This window comes from Crocodylus porosus, unplaced genomic scaffold (genome assembly GCF_001723895.1).
Source record: "Crocodylus porosus isolate Cpor-Errol unplaced genomic scaffold, CroPor_comp1, whole genome shotgun sequence".
In the NCBI taxonomy this organism is placed as follows: domain Eukaryota; kingdom Metazoa; phylum Chordata; order Crocodylia; family Crocodylidae; genus Crocodylus; species Crocodylus porosus.
In genome coordinates, this window is record NW_017728942.1 from 11366711 (window position 1) to 11373285 (window position 6575).

The following is a 6575-nucleotide window of genomic DNA, read 5'->3' on the forward strand; positions in this document are numbered from 1 at the left end:
GCCTTCCTCCTCCTCCTCCCCCTCGCTCCGCCGGCCCGGCCCGGCCCGGCCGCAGCGCGGGACGCACCAGAAGGGCTGGCCCGGCTGGAGCGTGCGCCTCAGTGTGTGTGTGGGAGTGCACGTGTGTGTGTATAGACACGTGTCCTGGCATATACGCGCATACCTGTGTGTATACACATGCATATATGTACACATAGGTACGTGCTTACATATAAGTGTCTGTGTGCACACGTGTATGTGTGTGTCTGTGCAGATGTGCACGTATGTATGTGTGTGTGTGTACATAGATGTACATGTGCAGGGCCCGGGGGTGGCTGCACACTGAGCTCTGCCTCCTCCTGTTTGTCTCCCTTCTGTGAGCAGCGGTATCCTCAGCCCGGTTCACCTGGAGTCGTCAGCCTGGTCCGCACCTCCAGCTCAACAGAGTAAATGCTATTTACTATATTGTTTGTATACAATAGTGTGTGTATATATGCACACACATGCAACACTATTGTATATAAACAATATAATAAATATGTGTGTATTTACACACATTTAGTAGCAGTGTTGATCTGATTTTTGCATTGTATACATATACACACTATTTTATATTTATATTTAATATTTTCTTGTATATTTCTATAATAGAATATTATATTTTCTTTATTATATTGTTTTGTGTGTATATATGCATATATAAAAACACTTTGCAGTGTGTGTGTGTGTGTGTGTGTGTGTGTGTGTGTGTGTGTATTACACACACACACATATAGCACAAGCTTGTGTGGACTGCAGCTCACTGTCTCAGATGCCGAAGTGCAGTAGAAGGCAGGACAGATTTGCACCATATGTAGACATGACAGATGTATCTGTTGAAATGAGCTTTAGCTCATGAAAGCTTGTGCTACTAACGTGTGCGTTTGTGTGTGTGCATATAGGCACAAAACATCTTGGCATATATACACCCAGTAGCACTATCTATATATAGGGCAAGCTTTTGTGAGCTGAAGCTGCTCCATCAGCCGCTCGTTTCTGCAGCTGGCCCCCTGCCCCCCGACTCCTGTGACTGGCACTTGGCTCTGCTGTGGGGCATGACTTCTGTGGTCTCAGGACAAGCGCAGCACCAGGTGTGAAGTACACAAGTTTGTCTAAACTCTAAAGAACCCACTGGGCATGGATTCTGTGATCATTGCATTCAATGTTCATCATTCCACTGAGTATTGTGCATTGCCGTTCCTGCCCTTACACAAGGCTGAGAGGTCTTGCCTGCGATGCAATGGCTCCTAGTTCGGTGGAAAATAACCAGTTCTGCACCTGTCTCTGGCATGCTTTGGCTGGGGAGGGACTTCTTTCTCCTCCTGGCTGTTTGCAATCCGTCCTGCCTGCCTGACCTTTCCTCGTATCCTGACTTTTTGTTTTTTCTCTGAGAATGGGGGTTTGTTCCACCAGTGGGGTCAGACAGGTCGTAGCAGTGGTCCTGGATTGCCTTCTGTCCACCCTGTTGGCTGGCAACCTGAAGAAAGAAGGGAGGGGGCCTGATGCCAGTAGCAGCTGCAGCGTGGCAATGCTTCAAGCAAAGCCCAGACTGAGCAAGCAAGCAAACCACTCTTTTGCATGGTTCCCCATCTCTGGTATTTCTCATGCTCTAAAAGAGATTCCCAAAGTTTTGCCCCTGAAAGGCCATTTTAGAGGGACCCTCCTAGGTGGCACGCTCCGTCAAAGGGGCTGGCAGGCCCTATTTGGCCCCTAGGCTCTGGACCCTCTTGTAACTGATCCAAAAAAAAATTTAAAAAGTACCACCAGATTATAGGTGGCATTAGAGGAGCTCATCTACAGGCCACACTTTAGGAACCCCTGTTCTGGAGAGTGTGTAGAAGGAAGGGGTAGGATGACAAGCAAGGGAAGAGGGTGCAGGAAGAGGAGCGAAAAAAAAATTGACAACTCTTGGGCTTTTAACAAGGTTATAGTGTGGTTGTAGTGACCAAGGATGAACTCATATTATCCACAGCAGTGCTAGGAGACTAAAAGGAGGGTGCATTCCCAAAAGTTTCAGGGCCATGACTACTTGGCCTGGTTGGTGGAGGAACAGGCGTAGACTTTCCATGGTTCCTTGGAGTGGCAGTATTTGAGCTGGCAAATTTCAGTCGGGTTGTTGGTGAAGACAAACTAGCAGGTGCCTTTAAAAAGCATTTTTTTTTTTTTTTTTTTTTTTTAATGGAAAGGGGTACCAGAAGCAAAGGAGAGGAGAGCAGTGACAAGCATCCCTGTCTTTCCTCTTCCTTATCAGGCTGAGAGGCAGTGACTTTAGGAGGGGATAACAACACTTTCCATTTAAGATGCCCCGAGATCTCTCTCTCAATCATGTTTTGGGGGTGTTTTATGTAAGTGCTATCGTTCAGTGCTACATCAACCAAATGCTTTGGGAAACCCAGTGTGCAGGGATGAACATCCTTCAGAGGTGCCTGAAAGTGGCAGAGGATTCCCCCACTTCCTCTCTCTCCTCCTGCCGAAGGGTCGGGTATCCAGGACAGATTTGAAGTCCAGCCTGGCTGCACAGATTTCACTCTTTCTCTCTGGAATGCGGTTTCCATGAGTAGGGAGCCAGAAGGACCACAGCTCACTGGGAGAGGGAATTTCCCTTCTGTGAAAACATTAAACCTCCCCCCCACAAACTTATTATCCTAATGGGTGAATGCAGGAGCCTGCCAGACAGAGAGCTGGGGAGCCTGAGAGCCTGCCAGGCAGGCAGCTGGGGACCAGGGCAGCCCACATCATATTTCAGTTCTGGAAAAATTATGACCAGTGCTTATCTGACCTTGTTACAGTCTCTGTGGAAATTGGCTGAGGTCTCAAGAAACTAATTTTTTATTTCCTCTCATCCTGTTTCTTAATTGTTCACATTTCAAACAACACCACATGGCTTGGCAGGATTGGTATGCCAGACTCGGGCCCTATCCTGAAATGGAACAGCAGCATGCTTCTGTTCAGCTCGGAGGTATGCTGAAGACAGCACCGAGGCAGCAGGCTTTCCTAGCGGCTTCCTTTACTCTTTTGGGCTAGACCCATTGCTATGACGTCCTGACTTGCATCAACACATATTTTGGCCACCAAAATCTTGGGGGGGGGGGGGGGAAGAAGGCTTATTTCTTAATTGTACGTTCTTCCTTGAAGTTGCTGTATGATTCTGTCCTGAATAAGACAAAAATTACACCAGCCTCCACAAAGTCGTATTTTAAAACTATACAAGCCAACATTTTTTTATTATTATTATTATTATTTTGACATGTGGAGCCTCATTGTAACTGCTTAGAAACTATTAGTAAAAGGTATGTTAAAACTATATCACTGTTTCACTCATGGGACAGAAGTTATTAAGCAAAAATCTATTCCTGTACAGCTTCAAAATCCTAAATAATATGCACCATTGCTGTTGCAGTATTGGTGTAACATGAAGTATAAAAACAAATATTTGAAACACTCCAAATTTGGTATGTATGGTATCGAGAGGGTGAATAGGATCAAGCTCTCCATCTGTAGTGCATGGTAGGGAAACTGGTAATAACTTGTTTGCATTGAGCAAAGGGGTATCCCATGATGGAAGTGGACGTACTCACCCCTACCTTAGTGTCACTTTACCTCTGATTTCTTCCACGTAATCCTATACTGGATTCTATTAAACACTGGATGTTTACAGACACTGGAAGAGATGAACCCTACTCGGAAGAACTGACAACAAAAGTGCATTGAAACAGGCAAATGACAGGGGAGGGAAATAGAAGAGAGATGTGCAACTCTTTGGGAATTAGGAACTGACTAATGTGTGTGATCAAAAGCTGAAAATAAAAATTGGCTTCTTGCACTGGTCTGTTTGGAAGCAGCACCAACTGGCAGGCAAAATGGGATTTGCTTTTTGGCCTGCTTAAATGTTCTGGCTTGGCTCTGCTCAGCTCGCAGTGTCCCATGCTGCTCTTTCAGAAGTCTCTAGGGATGTAATCAGTGATGGTTAAAAGGAAGCCAACATGGGGTTTTCAGATTGGTCAGCCAGCCCACCCAGGATTTTTAAGTGCAAGACAGAGCAGATCTTCAGTGTACCCTTGAGATCAGGAATGTGCAAAAAATTAAGTCACTCAAATGGAAAAAAAGAAAAGAAAATCCCTCTGGATATTTGTGTCTCCTTTGGTTGGCATGCGCCCTCAAGACTCGTGTCCTTGGATATTGCCTTAAACTGTTATAGGCCCCTTATTTTCTTGCTTTCCTCTGGGATGAATGCAGTATACGGCGCCCAGTCTTGCAGTGATCTCCCTACGCACAGACCCTGTGCCGAGCTCTGCCGATGCGCAGGTGGAGCCCCAGTGATGGGGTCTATCTGTGTCACGTGTTGTGTAGGACCGGTGCATTTGATAGGGCATATGTCTGCTCTTGCTTTACAAACAAAGTGCCTGGCCATTTGCTTTTTCCTTTCCTTGAGACATCTTTTAATTCCTCCCGACTTCACAAAGCAGATTGTATTAACCTGCTCCACAGTCAGACGTGGCAAGAGCACTTCCTTGCCCTTTATATTGCATAGGAGCAGGACCTCTATTACAAGTGTTATCAGACATATGGAACTGAAAAGTGTGCATAACTTCTGATTTAAAAATAGTATCTCCATGCCTGCCCTCTGCTCCAGGCTCATGTGCTGTGTTGAAGCATTTATTCTAAACTGGATTATCGAGCTCTTTGGTCCACTTGCACCCCTCTTTTCTCAACCTTTCTCTGGAGCCTGGGAGAGCAGGTAAGCTACACACAATAAGCTGGAGACCAGTCATTCCAGGTGCCATCAAATCGAGGAAGAAAAATGTGTCCCGAAGTTGGATCGTACACGCTAAGAAGACCAAGTCTCCCTTTTCTACTAAGACTTAGCCATGCAGGATTATTTAAGTTGCACTCTTTATTTTAGCTGGGCACTGAGAACTGTTTAAAACAGTTTTAAAGCAGGGAAAGTAGGCTGGGATTGCCTGTGTGCTATAGCCTCTTCAGCTGTGTCTGCCAGCAAAAAATAAGGTCCTGGGGGAGAAGGGTGTGTTGTCACTTAGCACTTGCCTTGAGAGGGGAGGACTGGGAGCTTTCTTTCCACTCCTTTTTCAGCTAGATACAAGTGTATCTCTTTAAGTTCACCTTGGGTGATTTGTTTGGCTAACTTGCGGACTCGTACATCTGGAGTCCAGGTCCCTTTCCAGAAGCGTGCAGGTGTTCGGCTTTTCCTGCTGTCCTGGAAAAAAATCCCAGGCAGGGGTCAGGACTGTATGCATGTGAAAAACAAGCAATGTGAAAAGTTGGAGACGTTGAAGTAGACTGTTGGCTGGTTCAGGAAAAAGTTTGTTGTAGTTTTCTCAAGACTCCTTTAGAAGTGGGATTTTCAAAAAAGTAATGGGTTGGGAAACTTCCGTGGTTGTAAACTGAAGAGCAGCATTGAAATGCCTTCTTGCTGCTTTTCAGGCTAGGCACTGATGTGCATCTCCTGACTGGGCATGGACTGCATAAAAATGGTCCAGTCTCATTTTTGCATCTCAGACCTGTTGGTTCTGCAGGGATGACTAGGAAAAGGTTTGGTCAGGGCTGTGAGATTCGGTAGGCAGAACTAGACCTGCTGAATGTAAATGTGCCATTTTGACTTTGTCCATTGTCAGAGTAGAGTTGGACTTTCAGTGCTAGACAGGTAGATATTTGCTTCTTCAGTGCAGCCTTTATATGTGGGGCATTTTGGTATTGATGTTAACGCCATCAGACTTTCTGATGAACATCAGAGCAGCGGGGAATGTCCTAGGCTGTGGGTAAGTGCCGTGTTAAAGTTTTGCTGCTCAACATAACCATGGAGCTACCAGGGATTCTCTGTAGATGATACCTGTAATAAGATAAGAGGTTACTGATTATTCAAGGAGGCTTTCCCTTCGGTCTGTAGAAGCTAAGAGGTGAGCCGGTAACGGAAAAGGCAAACTATAGAAAGTTGATAGCAGAAGCTGGGGAAGACGCTGGAGACTGAAAACGTCACGTTTTCCCATTTAACTGTGCTGAAGACTTTCATCGTGTGTTGCCAGAAACCACTCCATCCATTTCATCCACCTGCCCTTGGAGATCACCTGGTTAGCAAAGCACCTGGCTGACTGAATCCAGCTGCCCAAAAGCATTACAGTTGGGTTTTTAAAAACTCTGTTTTTCCTCTTAGATTTGTTCTGGATCTCTCAGAAACACTACCATGAAAATGGTTTCAAGTGTCACATTGTTTTCCAGTTCCTTAGCATTTATTTGTTTGAAGTTAAAACGTGTTAGGGTGGTAAACCATTTACACTTCCATCCTGTATGAATGTATGGAAACATGAAGGTATTTTCTGCTCCTGAAAAGAGTAGCATGAGATACAGTTTGGACTATGCCTGCAGTCTATAATGGCCTTCTCAATGCTGTTTCACACCTAATGTGAAAACAATTCTTCAGACCTCAAGTTTTCTCATTTTAATGTGCTTAACTTTTTTAGACTATATCCCTTGCCACCTCTTGCCAGAAACTGTTCTCCCCCTTCATCCTCCTCCCCATGAGGATTAACCAAGGTGCAGTC